This window comes from Oncorhynchus keta, chromosome 10, assembly GCF_023373465.1.
Source record: "Oncorhynchus keta strain PuntledgeMale-10-30-2019 chromosome 10, Oket_V2, whole genome shotgun sequence".
In the NCBI taxonomy this organism is placed as follows: Eukaryota; Metazoa; Chordata; class Actinopteri; order Salmoniformes; family Salmonidae; genus Oncorhynchus; species Oncorhynchus keta.
Genome location: NC_068430.1, coordinates 31,969,452 through 31,986,091, shown reverse-complemented (window position 1 = coordinate 31,986,091; position 16,640 = coordinate 31,969,452).

The following is a 16,640-nucleotide window of genomic DNA, read 5'->3' as shown; positions in this document are numbered from 1 at the left end:
GATACCAAACAGCACAGTGACTACTTTACTCTGGTCCATGTTCAGTGTGGTGAAACACAATGATACCAAACAGCACAGTGACTACTTTACTCTGGTCCATGTTCAGTGTGGTGCACACAATGATACCAAACAGCACAGTGACTACTTTACTCTGGTCCATGTTCAGTGTGGTGGACACAATGATACCAAACAGCTCAGTGACTACTTTACTCTGGTCCATGTTCAGTGTGGTGGACACAATGATACCAAACAGCTCAGTGACTACTTTACTCTGGTCCATGTTCAGTGTGGTGAAACACAATGATACCAAACAGCACAGTGACTACTTTACTCTGGTCCATGTTCAGTGTGGTGCACACAATGATACCAAACAGCACAGTGACTACTTTACTCTGGTCCATGTTCAGTGTGGTGGACACAATGATACCAAACAGCTCAGTGACTACTTTACTCTGGTCCATGTTCAGTGTGGTGGACACAATGATACCAAACAGCTCAGTGACTACTTTACTCTGGTCCATGTTCAGTGTGGTGGACACAATGATACCAAACAGCACAGTGACTACTTTACTCTGGTCCATGTTCAGTGTGGTGAAACACAATGATACCAAACAGCACAGTGACTACTTTACTCTGGTCCATGTTCAGTGTGGTGGACACAATGATACCAAACAGCTCAGTGACTACTTTACTCTGGTCCATGTTCAGTGTGGTGGACACAATGATACCAAACAGCTCAGTGACTACTTTACTCTGGTCCATGTTCAGTGTGGTGGACACAATGATACCAAACAGCACAGTGACTACTTTACTCTGGTCCATGTTCAGTGTGGTGACCACAATGATACCAAACAGCACAGTGACTACTTTACTCTGGTCCATGTTCAGTGTGGTGCACACAATGATACCAAACAGCACAGTGCCTACTTTACTCTGGTCCATGTTCAGTGTGGTGCACACAATGATACCAAACAGCACAGTGACTACTTTACTATGGTCCATGTTCAGTGTGGTGACCACAATGATACCAAACAGCACAGTGACTACTTTACTCTGATCCATGTTCAGTGTGGTGGACACAATGATACCAAACAGCACAGTGACTACTTTACTCTGGTCCATGTTCAGTGTGGTGACCACAATGATACCAAACAGCACAGTGACTACTTTACTCTGGTCCATGTTCAGTGTGGTGCAACACAATGATACCAAACAGCACAGTGACTACTTTACTCTGGTCCATGTTCAGTGTGGTGCAACACAATGATACCAAACAGCACAGTGACTACTTTACTCTGGTCCATGTTCAGTGTGGTGCAACACAATGATACCAAACAGCACAGTGACTACTTTACTCTGGTCCATGTTCAGTGTGGTGCAACACAATGATACCAAACAGCACAGTGACTACTTTACTCTGGTCCATGTTCAGTGTGGTGCAACACAATGATACCAAACAGCACAGTGACTACTTTACTCTGGTCCATGTTCAGTGTGGTGCAACACAATGATACCAAACAGCACAGTGACTACTTTACTCTGGTCCATGTTCAGTGTGGTGCACACAATGATACCAAACAGCACAGTGACTACTTTACTCTGGTCCATGTTCAGTGTGGTGACCACAATGATACCAAACAGCACAGTGACTCCTTTACTCTGGTCCATGTTCAGTGTGGTGCACACAATGATACCAAACAGCACAGTGACTACTTTACTCTGGTCCATGTTCAGTGTGGTGCAACACAATGATACCAAACAGCACAGTGACTACTTTACTCTGGTCCATGTTCAGTGTGGTGCAACACAATGATACCAAACAGCACAGTGACTACTTTACTCTGGTCCATGTTCAGTGTGGTGACCACAATGATACCAAACAGCACAGTGACTCCTTTACTCTGGTCCATGTTCAGTGTGGTGCACACAATGATACCAAACAGCACAGTGACTACTTTACTCTGGTCCATGTTCAGTGTGGTGCAACACAATGATACCAAACAGCACAGTGACTACTTTACTCTGGTCCATGTTCAGTGTGGTGCAACACAATGATACCAAACAGCACAGTGACTACTTTACTCTGGTCCATGTTCAGTGTGGTGCAACACAATGATACCAAACAGCACAGTGACTACTTTACTCTGGTCCATGTTCAGTGTGGTGCAACACAATGATACCAAACAGCACAGTGACTACTTTACTCTGGTCCATGTTCAGTGTGGTGCACACAATGATACCAAACAGCACAGTGACTACTTTACTCTGGTCCATGTTCAGTGTGGTGCACACAATGATACCAAACAGCACAGTGACTACTTTACTCTGGTCCATGTTCAGTGTGGTGCACACAATGATACCAAACAGCACAGTGATTACTTTACTCTGATCCATGTTCAGTGTGGTGACCACAATGATACCAAACAGCACAGTGACTACTTTACTCTGGTCCATGTTCAGTGTGGTGACCACAATGATACCAAACAGCTCAGTGACTACTTTCCTCCATTTAAATAGGCTGAATGACTGATTACAAGATTGGAGATGTGATACCAACTAAAGAAAATAAGTAGTTTGAAATATCACTATAATCCAATTATGTTATTATCTTTTCTAAGGGATACCAACAAATGTGTCCAGGCCATTTTAGAATATCTTTGCAGAAAAAGCAATAATTAATATATTTTCACAGCTTCTTTGCTTTATTCTATGACATACCAAAGACATGCAAGTATACAATCATGGCCAAAAGCTTGTCCGGAGAAGACAAGCTGAGCGCTACCATCAGTCCTGTGTCATGCCAACAGTAAAGCATCCTGAGACCATTCATGTGTGGGGTTGCTTCTCAGCCAAGGGACTGGGCTCACTCACAATTTTGCCTAAGAACACAGACAAATAAAGAATGGTACTAACACATCCTCCGAGAACAGCTTCTCCCAACCTTCCAGGAACAGTTTGGTGACGAACAATGCCTTTTCCAGCATGATGAAGCACCTTGCCATAAGGCAAAAGTGATAACTAGGTTGCTCGGGGAACAAATAATATATGCCATTTAGCAGACGCTTTTATCCAAAGCGACTTACAGTCATGTGTGCATACATTCTACGTATGGGTGGTCCCGGGAATCGAACCCACTACCCTGGCGTTACAAGCGCCATGCTCTACCAACTGAGCTACAGAAGGACCACAACATCAATATTTTGGGTCTATGGCCAGGAAGCTCCCCAGACCTGAATCCCATTGAGAACTTGTGGTCAATCAGCAAAGTTGGCTCCTGTTTCATTCACGTCTTTGGTCACATTCGCATGGGTCAACCAAAATAGCATAATGATTGGTTGACTAATAGTGCCTATCACTAGGCAGGTGATGGCTGCGTAGTGCAGTCGGTGAGAAGAAACTGCATCATGTTCGAGAGCAGCAAATCCATGATGCATCGTGGGTGAATGGTGACTAACTGACTGATCTACAAATAATAATGAGTAAACTACTTTTGTTAGAATTATTTTGTTTTTGTAGTACAATTTTCGAAAAACAAAAACAAATCTATGGCACTTAAACTGTGAAATGTGTTGAATCAGTTCTGTGTTGTAAAATGTATTTTACTTATTTTAACTGGCATTTAATTTGCTGTGTTTTGATTGGTCGAGTGTTTGTGTATTGTCACAGAAAGAACCAGGAAGTTGGGGAGTTCATGTTCAAGCAGTGACTGAACATAGCTTTCCTTTGTTTGTTGGGGAATTCATATGTCACTATGTTTGGACCCTTTTTCTGATCAGAAGAACAAAGAGAACATCTACACAAGGTAGAGAGAGACATTTTACACAGACACGTTTAGACACTGCATGAATGACTTATTGTTCTATTAGCTATAATACAATATCTTGTTTTAAGTCATTTCATATCAGTGTCTTTGAGACCCCTGGAGCTGTTCTGTCGGAGTGACCGAAAGTATGTATGTCAGGTCTGCACTGAAACAGACCACAAGAACCACAGTACTGTCCCTATAGAGGAAGAGTGTGGAGAGAGGAAGGCTCACCTGCAGAAGCCAAAGGGGGAAAGCACAGCAGATGATCCAGTGAGTGCAGGTTAAGGAGATCCAACACTCAGTAGAGCTCGACAAGAGAGAAACAGAGATGGAGATAGCGGGCAGTGTGGAGGTCTTCACTGGTGCGATTCATTGACAGAAGCCAGGTTGAGCTAATTGAGGTCATTGAGGAGAAGCAGAGAGCAGCAGAGAGGCAGGCTGAAGGCCTCATTAAAGACCCGGAGCAGGAAATCACTGAGCTACAGAGGAGAAGCACTGAGCTGGAGAAACACACTGAGGACCACCTCCTCCTACTCCAGAACCTCCCATCGCTCTGCAGCCTCACCAAGGACTGGACTGAGATCAGTGTGCAGTCTGTGTGTGGGGACTGTGATGAGAGCTGTTTCTCATATGGAGAAGGCACTTACTAAAGAGATGGAGAAGTTGCCTGAAATCAAACTGAAGAGGATACAACAGTATGCAGTGGATGTGACCCTGGTACAACAAATCCCTTTCTCATCATATCTGAAGACAGAAAACAAGTTAGGTATGACATCATCCAGGATCTGCCTACAAATCCAGAGAGATTTGATCCTGCTGCGTGTATCATGGGAAAGGAGGGGTTTTCCTCACGAAGATCCTACTGTGAGGTCCAGGTGGAAGGGAAGATCCGCTGGGCTTTAGGATTGGCCAGAGAGTCACTAAATCTAATAAATGGGTTCTACATTGTAAGGCTGAGGTTGGATGAGTATGTGTCTAACGCAGAACACTGTGTACCTCTCACTGAATGAGAAGCCCGGGAAGGTGGAGGTGTATGTGGATTATGAGGAGGGGGAGGTCTACCAATGTGGAGGCCAGGTCTCATATCTACTCTTTCACTGGCTGCACCTTCACTGAGAGGCTGTACCCATTCTTCTTTGCAGGTGATAATAATGGTGGTAAAAACACAGCACCAATTATCATCTTTCCTATAAGGCCCTTAGCTTAGTTTGACATTAAATGGGTTTTTGCATTGTGAGGCTCTAAATCACAATCGAAGTGTAAATATTCAACATTCCAATCATACTGAGAAAAAGGCTATGTCGAAGTTAAGTTCATCACTGTATCCTCCATACTAATCACAATCCAGGAAGCCGTTGCGCATGCAGTCTTTCAAGGATGTGATATTCTTGAGTATATGTAGAACAATCCTTAACCACCAGGGAGCGCCATTTGACCACAGGTGAGACATACTGCTCTCACTGCTGCCATCTGCTGGAGAAAAAAAAGATCAGACAGCGAAATGGACAACTAATGTTTTGCCTCCATACTCATTACATGAAACTAAATATGAAAAGATGAAGTCTGTGTTGTCTGGCTTTATTGATGGGGTGGTTTGTGTTGAAACGCACAAACATGCACATGGGTACACGGATGCTGGCAAACACACACCACAGAATTGGAATTCCTCAAATCGCTGTAGATGAGGGAGAACTCCCAGGATAGGTGACCCAGATTATCTGGCCCTAAGGGGGTAGAAATATGCCCCCCCCCTACACACACCCCTCCACCCCTGCGAGGCCTTCACACATTCCGTGCATTTCTGGACTGCTGTGTGTCAGCGCCTTCCTACGCTAAAGAGAAATGGACAGCCATGAATTATCCCACAGGCTGAGGTAAGGGCATTCCTATATGTGATGGTATGTTAGCTAGGGGTAGGCACCTGAAGAGGAGACATTTAGATAACACTGTCGCTGTTGCTATCCAAGCACACAGATTAGTCGTCATAATGCCATACTGGTGGTACCAAAACCTGCTGATATCCATCCTGTTTTTCAAGGTTCAGGCCTGTTATACTTTACATTACACTGCAGAACTGGAAAAATAAGTATTTTCCCCGCTACTTTCTTTGATAAACTGTGTGTTCGCCAGTACAAGTATAATCTCCTCTTCAACTCTCACAACTCATAAAACCAGAACCCCGTGGGCACAATCACCACCATCACAGCTGAGCTCTCGTTCTCTCTCCTCTCTGTGTGTTAGTGCGGGGTGTGTGTTCAGGACAACTCTCCTCTCTCGTTCTCTCTCCTCTCTGTGTGTTAGTGCGGGGTGTGTGTTCAGGACAACTCTCCTCTCTCGTTCTCTCTCCTCTCTGTGTGTTAGTGCGGGGGGTGTGTTCAGGACAACTCTCCTCTCTCGTTCTCTCTCCTCTCTGTGTGTTAGTGCGGGGGGTGTGTTCAGGACAACTCTCCTCTCTCGTTCTCTCTCCTCTCTGTGTGTTAGTGCGGGGGTGTGTTCAGGACAACTCTCCTCTCTCGTTCTCTCTCCTCTCTGTGTGTTAGTGCGGGGTGTGTGTTCAGGACAACTCTCCTCTCTCGTTCTCTCTCCTCTCTGTGTGTTAGTGCGGGGTGTGTGTTCAGGACAACTCTCCTCTCTCGTTCTCTCTCCTCTCTGTGTGTTAGTGCGGGGGGTGTGTTCAGGACAACTCTCCTCTCTCGTTCTCTCTCCTCTCTGTGTTTTAGTGCAGGGGGTGTGTTCAGGACAACTCTCCTCTTTCGTTCTCTCTCCTCTCTGTGTGTTAGTGCGGGGTGTGTGTTCAGGACAACTCTCCTCTCTGTGTGTTAGTGCGGGGGTGTGTGTTCAGGACAACTCTCCTCTCTCATTCTCTCTCCTCTCTGCGTGTTAGTGCGGGGGGTGTGTTCAGGACAACTCTCCTCTCTGTGTGTTAGTGCGGGGGTGTGTTCAGGACAACTCTCCTCTCTCGTTCTCTCTCCTCTCTGTGTGTTAGTGCGGGGGGTGTGTTCAGGACAACTCTCCTCTCTGTGTGTTAGTCCGGGGGGTGTGTTCAGGACAACTCTCCTCTCTGTGTGTTAGTGCGGGGGTGTGTTCAGGACAACTCTCTTCTCTCGTTCTCTCTCCTCTCTGTGTGTTAGTGCGGGGGGTGTGTTCAGGACAACTCTCCTCTCTGTGTGTTAGTCCGGGGGGGGGGTGTTCAGGACAACGCTCCTCTCTGCGTGTTAGTCCGGGGGTTGTGTTCAGGACAACTCTCCTCTCTGTGTGTTAGTGTGGGGGTGTGTTCAGGACAACTCTCCTCTCTGTGTGTTAGTGTGGGGGGGGGTGTTCAGGACAACTCTCCTCTCTGTGTGTTAGTCCGGGGGTGTGTTCAGGACAACTCTCCTCTCTGTGTGTTAGTGCGGGGGTGTGTTCAGGACAACTCTCCTCTCTCGTTCTCTCTCCTCTCTGTGTGTTAGTGCGGGGGTGTGTTCAGGACAACTCTCCTCTCTGTGTGTTAGTCCGGGGGGGTGTTCAGGACAACTCTCCTCTCTGTGTGTTAGTGCGGGGGTGTGTTCAGGACAACTCTCCTCTCTCGTTCTCTCTCCTCTCTGTGTGTTAGTGCGGGGGGTGTGTTCAGGACAACTCTCCTCTCTCGTTCTCTCTCCTCTCTGTGTTTTAGTGCAGGGGGTGTGTTCAGGACAACTCTCCTCTTTCGTTCTCTCTCCTCTCTGTGTGTTAGTGAGGGGTGTGTGTTCAGGACAACTCTCCTCTCTGTGTGTTAGTGCGGGGGTGTGTGTTCAGGACAACTCTCCTCTCTCATTCTCTCTCCTCTCTGCGTGTTAGTGCGGGGGTGTGTTCAGGACAACTCTCCTCTCTGTGTGTTAGTGCGGGGGTGTGTTCAGGACAACTCTCCTCTCTCGTTCTCTCTCCTCTCTGTGTGTTAGTGCGGGGGGTGTGTTCAGGACAACTCTCCTCTCTGTGTGTTAGTGCGGGGGTGTGTTCAGGACAACTCTCTTCTCTCGTTCTCTCTCCTCTCTGTGTGTTAGTGCGGGGTGTGTGTTCAGGACAACTCTCCTCTCTGTGTGTTAGTCCGGGGGGGGGTGTTCAGGACAACGCTCCTCTCTGCGTGTTAGTCCGGGGGGTGTGTTCAGGAGAACTCTCCTCTCTGTGTGTTAGTGCGGGGGTGTGTTCAGGACAACTCTCCTCTCTGTGTGTTAGTGTGGGGGGTGTTCAGGACAACTCTCCTCTCTGTGTGTTAGTCCGGGGGTGTGTTCAGGACAACTCTCCTCTCTGTGTGTTAGGACAACTCTCCTCTCTGTGTGTTAGTGCGGGGGTGTGTTCAGGACAACTCTCCTCTCTGTGTGTTAGTGCGTGTCTCTCTCCTTAGTCTGTGTGTTAGTGCGGGGGTGTGTTCAGGACAACTCTCCTCTCTGTGTGTTAGTGCCGGGGGGTGTTCAGGACAACTCTCCTCTCTGTGTGTTAGTGCGGGGGTGTGTTCAGGACAACTCTCCTCTCTGTGTGTTAGTGCGGGGGGTGTGTTCAGGACAACTCTCCTCTCTGTGTGTTAGTGCGGGGGGTGTGTTCAGGACAACTCTCCTCTCTGTGTGTTAGTGCGGGGGGTGTGTTCAGGACAACTCTCCTCTCTGTGTGTTAGTGCGGGGGTGTGTTCAGGACAACTCTCCTCTCTGTGTGTTAGTGCGGGGGTGTGTTCAGGACAACTCTCCTCTCTGTGTGTTAGTGCGGGGGTGTGTTCAGGACAACTCTCCTCTCTGTGTGTTAGTGCGGGGGGTGTGTTCAGGACAACTCTCCTCTCTGTGTGTTAGTGCGGGGGTGTGTTCAGGACAACTCTCCTCTCTGTGTGTTAGTGCGGGGGTGTGTTCAGGACAACTCTCCTCTCTGTGTGTTAGTGCGGGGGGTGTGTTCAGGACAACCAGGGCTACAAGCAGAACACAAAACAATTTGGCAAACAGTTGAATTCATGAGTTTTATTGACAAATGTCAATACAAATACGAAGGACCAACTAGTCAGTGACAACTCTTTGGAGTTTGACAGTATTGTAGACACTGTCCTTCTTGGATCTTCTTTGTAGAAGAAACCTTTACCTTCTAGCAACAGCTGTGTGGCTTGTGAGTGTCTCAGCTTTCCATAGATACAGTAGCTTTTAATCGTTTGTAGCTCAGACCATTCGGACTACAGACCATTCGGACTACAGACCATTCGGACTACAGACCATTCGGACTCAGAAACGCCACTCTAGTTCAGCCCCCGTTTATCACACAGACTATTGGTTGGTACCAATGGATGTAGAAGAAAGAGGCGAATCAACCCAGAAGTATGTAGCTCAAACACACAATGTGTTGTTAGAATTATATATCGTGAGTCCCACCTGTGTCGCGCTGGGACTCATTGGGTTAATGTAGAGCTGAGTGAAGAATCCCACAAGACTCATTGCTCTTCCACGTTACTGACACACTGTTTTAAGTATCTCCTCTAGGAGGGCCAATCAAGATCAAGCCTGTTTAAATGTCCCCTTAGGGACAGCCAATCACGATCGAGCATGTTTAAACGTCTCCTCTGGGATAAGAAATCAGAGCTTGGAAATAACTGAGAACCACAAGAGGAACCCTTCAACCTGGGACACACACACAGCTGGCTGAGAGCCATGTTCCAGGATGTGAATACTGAGAGAAGCGCAGTGCTGAACACTAGAACTGTGTAGCTATGCAGCGTTTTATGACTTGAGCGTTTTACGATGATCTCCACAGAAGATGACTTATGATGAAAAGCACAGTCAAGGTTTTAGCAGTTTATTAAAGCACTACAGTAAATTACTGTACAGATGTCTAATTACTGCCTACAGATGTCTGCCTGCCTGTCTGTGTGTATTGCAATAATTGACTAATTGTCATTAAACAATTCCATGACATGTCTGTATCAGGGCTGTTAACTTAAGGCTGCTATTTACTGTCTTTTGCCAGACACTCTTGCCAATATGTGGAAGACAATGTGTTTTTCATCAAGTAAGAGGGAGAGAAAGGGGGGAATAAAGAGAAAAGGAAGGAGAAGATAAAGAGAGAAACAGGTGTAGGTATGCTGACTGTGGTGTGAACGTGGCCCATGATGCCATGCTAAAGATGGCCACAGGGATGGCAGAGGGAAGAGAAAGATTTAGATGTCTGATATTTCATCTGGAGTTGCTGTCTCCCAGGTCCATTCTGAATTATTTTACAATCCTTCTTTACTTTCTTGAAGTATTCACATCTCATCATCTCACAGGTCAGTGATCAACTCAGTGAAGGAAGGTTATCAATATTTCTGTATATTGGTTCTCTTTGATTGACCTGAAAGGCAGCATGCTTTTGGGTTTAGGCACAGGTTGTTGAGTGTATTTCAGGACAATAAATGTACTAAGACAGAACATCCCTACTTGATGTCATTTCCTATCGATTCCATTACAAGCTCAGACTTGGCAAAGCTAGTGTTTGTGTGAGAGAGAGATATGTTGCAGCGGAGTGGGTTGGAGGGGCTGTTTGTGGAGATCATGGATACCAAGCTCCTGTCACAGCACAGCTTTTTGTGAGATGGTAAGTCGTCACCGGCTAACAGATACATGTAACACTCTCATGGTCCGTCTCCCCTCAGCCTCAGCTGTACTACACACACACACACACAGTCCGTCTCCCCTCAGCCTCAGCTGTACTACACACACACACACACACACACACACACAGCCTCACACACACACACACAGCCTCACTGTACACACACACACACACACACACACACACACACACACACAGTCCGTCTCCCCTCAGCCTCAGCTGTACTACACACACACACACACACACACACACACACACAGCCTCACACACAGTCCGTCTCCCCTCAGCCTCAGCTGTACTACACACACACAGCCCGTTTCCCCTCAGCCTCAGCTGTACTACACACACACACACACACACACACACACACACACAGTCCGTCTCCCCTCAGCCTCAGCTGTACTACACACACACACACACACACACCCACACACACAGTCCGTCTCCCCTCAGCCTCAGCTGTACTACACACACACACACAGCCCGTTTCCCTTCAGCCTCAGCTGTACTACACACACACAGCCCGTTTCCCCTCAGCCTCAGCTGTACTACACACACACACACACACACACACACACACACACACACACACACACACACACACACACACACACACACACACACACACACACACACACACACACACACACACACACACACAGTCCGTCTCCCCTCAGCCTCAGCTGTACTACACACACACACACAGTCCATCTCCTGCTCAGCCTCAGCTGTACTACACACACACACACACACACAGTCTGTCTCCCCTCAGCCTCAGCTGTACTACACACACACACACAGTCCGTCTCCCCTCAGCCTCAGCTGTACTACACACACACACAGCACACACACACACACACACACACACACAGTCCGTCTCCCTCAGCTGTACTCAGCCTCAGCTGCTGTACTACACACACACACACACACACACAGTCCATCTCCCCTCAGCCTCAGCTGTACTACACACACACACACACAGTCCGTCTCCCCTCAGCCTCAGCTGTACTACACACACACACACAGTCCGTCTCCCCTCAGCCTCAGCCTCAGCTGTACTACACACACACACACACACACACAGTCCGTCACCCCTCAGCCTCAGCTGTACTACACACACACACACAGTCCGTCTCCCCTCAGCCTCAGCTGTACTACACACACACACACACACACAGTCCGTCTCCCCTCAGCCTCAGCTGTACTACACACACACACACACACACACAGTCCGTCACCCCTCAGCCTCAGCTGTACTACACACACACACACAGTCCGTCTCCCCTCAGCCTCAGCTGTACTACACACACACACAGTCCGTCTCCCCTCAGCCTCAGCCTCAGCTGTACTACACACACACACACACAGTCCGTCTCCCCTCAGCCTCAGCTGTACTACACACACACACACAGTCCGTCTCCCCTCAGCCTCAGCTGTACTACACACACACACAGTCCGTCTCCCCTCAGCCTCAGCTGTACTACACACACACACACACACACAGTCCGTCTCCCCTCAGCCTCAGCTGTACTACACACACACACACAGTCCGTCTCCCCTCAGCCTCAGCTGTACTACACACACACACACAGTCCGTCTCCCCTCAGCCTCAGCTGTACTACACACACACACAGTCCGTCTCCCCTCAGCCTCAGCTGTACTACACACACACACAGTCCGTCTCCCCTCAGCCTCAGCTGCCTCAGCTACACACACACACACACACACACAGTCCGTCTCCCCTCAGCCTCAGCTGTACTACACACACACACACACACACAGTCCGTCTCCCCTCAGCCTCAGCTGTACTACACACACACACACACACAGTCCGTCACCCCTCACCTGCCACGCCACAGATACATTCCCACAGGTGCTATAGCACTGTCCAGGTGTGAGGAACATCTCACACATCTCTGATCCACCCGTATGATGTGTCGACACACCGTCCTGCCTGAGATGGTCTTCATATATCCACTGTGTCCACAGCTGTATGTTAGAGAGAGAGGTGGTCGCCATGCAGGCCAAGGGGAACCAATACTGAGTCCAATCCCCCATAGAAAAACCCACCAGCATGGAGAGAGCTAGTGCAGCTGAGCCCATATAAACAGTACTGGCCAAGACCACAGCAGGCTGCCCACATGAACACAGTGCCTGGAAAGCTCTGGACCACGACACGCCTGTCACTTTCACTCCCTGTCTGATCCACGCTGTTCTCCTTATCTGATTTATCCACTCAGGGAGGAGATGATGTTATCAGTGAGGTCACTCACCATCTGTCCCACTGATACAGTATCTGTCCTCTCTCATTTCTTCTCCTCTCTTCCTCCCTCTGCTGCTTTCCATTCCCTAGCTCCATCTCCATCTCCTGGCGGATTCCCGGAGTTTATGGAAAGAGTGAGGTCAGCAGAACTGTCCCTTTGGGACATCAGTTTGGGGATGTGACCCATTTAAAGCCCTCTAGAGTTTATTGAGGCCCACCAGATAGACAGAACCATGTGTCTAACCAACCCAAGATGAACTGGCCCACTTACAATTCAAAATCCATGATCTTCAATGATCAATCAATCTGTCCATGCAGCCTAGTCCTCAAGAGTTGGTATGGACACAGGGCATATATAGACACCCTGTCTGTGAATGTACTACTACAGCCTCTAGGTCTGGGCCTATGTCGAACAGGGGGTACAGTCCAGTGGCTATGCATCAAATGTGAGGGGAATTGTGGACTTTATGTTAAAGGCACCAGATCTCACACACAGCTATGACAGGTCCTTAGAAGTGTTTTTAGCTATATGGCATTCTCTCAACCAGCTTCATGAGGTAGTCACCTGAAATGCATTTCAATTAACAGGTATGCCTTGTTAAAAGTTAGCTTGTGGGAATTTCTTTCCTTCTTAATGCGTTTGAGCTGATCAGTTGTGTTGTGACAAGGTAGGGGTGATATAGTTGGGCTCCCGAGTGGCACAGTGGTCTAAGACACTGCATTCGAGTGCAAGTGGGGACACTGCAGTCCCTGGTTCAAATCCAGGCTACATCCAGCTGTGATTAGGAGTACCATAGGGCAGCCCAGGTTTGGCAGGGGTAGGCTGTCATTATAAATAAGAATTTGTTCTTAACTGACTTACCTAGTTAAATGAAATATTACAGAAGAAAGCCCTATCTTGCCCAAGTGCATTTTTTGGCAAGAACAACTAAAATAAGCAAAGAGAAACAACATTCCATCATTACTTTAAGACATGAAGGTCAGTCAATACGGAACATTTCAAAAACTGAAAGTTTCTTCAAGTACAGTCACAAATAACCATCAAGCGCTATGATGAAACTGGCTCTCATGAGGACCACCACAAGAAAGGAAGACCCAGAGGTACAGTGAGGGAAAAAAGTATTTGACCCCCTGCTGATTTTGTACATTTGCCCACTGACAAAGAAATGATCAGTCTATAATTTTAATGGTAGGTTTATTTGAACAGTGAGAGACAGAATAACAAAAAACAAATCCAGAAAAAACGCATATAAATTGATTTGCATTTTAATGAGGGAAATAAGTATTTGACCCCCTCTCAATCAGAAAGATTTCTGGCTCCCTGGTGTCTTTTATACAGGTAACGAGCTGAGATTAGGAGCGCACTCTTAAAGGGAGTGCTCCTAATCTCAGTTTGTTAACCTGTTAAATCGACCCTCTACTTTTTTGAACATTCTGTTAAAAATCGCGCAACATTTCAGCGCCCTGCTACTCAGGCCAGGAATATAGTATATGCATATGATTAGTATGGGTGGATAGAAAACACTCAGACGTTTATAAAACTGGTTAAATCACGGCTGTGACTATAACAGAACGTGCGTTTCATCGAAAAGTGCATGAAAATCTGATCACTGAAAATGGAAATAAATATCCATGCGCGACTTCAAGGAATTGTTCAAAGTGAACCGAATTAAATGAGGCCGAGGTTGCAGTGCCTACAGCTTTCACACGTTGTCTAGAGTCTTGTCATTTGATTCAGCTTTGATTCTTGGTCTAACCGAATCAAGGGAATCGATTCCCTCCGGTCTCTGACCGGATGTTTTGGTCGAGCTCTCTCCAAGACATTTTTTCGAGACAGACACCTATAGAATTGACATCGCCTCCTGATGAATTTTATCGCTTATTAACGTGTACTAATACCTAAAGTTGCATTACAAAAGTATTTCGAAGTGTTTTGTGAAAGTTTATCGTCGACTTTTTGAATTAAAAAAAATGACGTTACGTTATGAAACGCAATTTTTTTCCGTTTATCACACAGTCTTCATAGATCGATATATCTAGGCTATATATGGACCGATTTAATCAAAAAAAAGACCCAATAGTGATTATGGGACGTCTAGGAGTGCCAACAAAGAAGATGGTCAAAGGTAATGAATGTTTTCTATTTATTTGTGCGGTTTGACGATTATGCTAATTATTTTGTTTACGTCCCCTGCGGGTCTTTTGGGGTGTTACATGCTATCAGATAATAGCTTCTCATGCTTTCGCCGAAAAGCATTTTAAAAATCTGACTTGTTGCCTGGATTCACAATGAGTGTAGCTTTAATTCAATACCCTGCATGTGTATTTTAATGAACGTTTGAGTTTTAACTAATACTATTAGCATTTAGCGTAGCGCATTTGCATTTCCAGAGCTCTAGATGGGATGCCTGCGTGCCAGGTAGGAGCAAGAGGTTAACCGTATAAAAGACACCTGTCCACAGAAGCAATCAATCAATCAGATTCCAAACTCTCCACCATGGCCAAGACCAAAGAGCTCTCCAAGGATGTCAGGGACAAGATTGTAGACCTACACAAGGCTGGAATGGGCTACAAGACCAACGCCAAGCAGCTTGGTGAGAAGGTGACAACAGTTGGTGCGATTATTCGCAAATGGAAGAAACACAAAAGAACTGTCAATCTCCCTCGGCCTGGGGCTCCATGCAAGATCTCACCTCATGGAGTTGCAATGATCATGAGAACGGTGAGGAATCAGCCCAGAACTACACGGGAGGATCTTGTCAATGATCTCAAGGCAGCTGGGACCATAGTCACCAAGAAAACAATTGGTAACACACTACGCCGTGAAGGACTGAAATCCTGCAGCGCCTGCAAGGTCCCTCTGCTCAAGAAAGCACATATACATGCTCGTCTGAAGTTTGCCAATGAACATCTGAATGATTCAGAGGACAACTAGGTGAAAGTGTTGTGGTCAGATGAGACCAAAAGGGAGCTCTTTGGCATCAACTCAACTCGCAGTGTTTGGAGGAGGAGGAATGCTGCCTATGACCTCAAGAACACCATCCCCACTGTCAAACATGGAGGTGGAAACATTATGCTTTGGGGGTGTTTTTCTGTTAAGGGGACAGGACGACTTCACCGCATCAAAGGGACGATGGACGGGGCCATGTACCATCAAATCTTGGGTGAGAACCTCCTTCCCTCAGCCAGGGCATTGAAAATGGGTCGTGGATGGGTGTTCCAGCATGACAATGACCCAAAACACACGGCCAAGGCAACAAAGGAGTGGCTCAAGAAGAAGCACATTAAGGTCCTGGAGTGGCCTAGCCAGTCTCCAGACCTTAATCCCATAGAAAATCTGTGGAGGGAGCTGAAGGTTCGAGTTGCCTAACGTCAGCCTCAACCTTAATGACTTGGAGAAGATCTGCAAAGAGGAGTGGGACAAAATCCATAATGAGACGTGTGCAAACCTGGTGGCCAACTACAATAAATGTCTGACCTCTCTGATTGCCAACAAGGGTTTTGCCACCAAGTACTAAGTCATGTTTTGCAGAGGGGTTAAATACTTATTTCCCTCATTAAAATGCAAATCAATTTATAACATTTTTGACATGCGTTTCTCTGGATGTTTTTTGTTGTTATTCTGTCTCTCACTGTTCAAATAAACCTACCATTAAAATTATAGACTGATCATTTCTTTATAAGTGGGCAAACGTACAAAATCAGCAGGGGATCAAATACTTTTTTCCCTCACTGTACCTCTGCTGCTGAGGATACAGTGGGGCAAAAAAGTATTTAGTCAGCCACCAATTGTGCAAGTTCAGTCTTCCCAGCCTGGTGCAGGTCTACAATTTTGTTTCTGGTGTCCTTTGACGGCTCTTTGGTCTTGGCCATAGTGGAGTTCGGAGTGTGACTGCTTGAGGTTGTGGACAGGTGTCTTTTATACTGATAACAAGTTCAAACAGGTGCCATTAATACAGGTAACATTTACATTACATTTAAGTCATTTAGCAGACG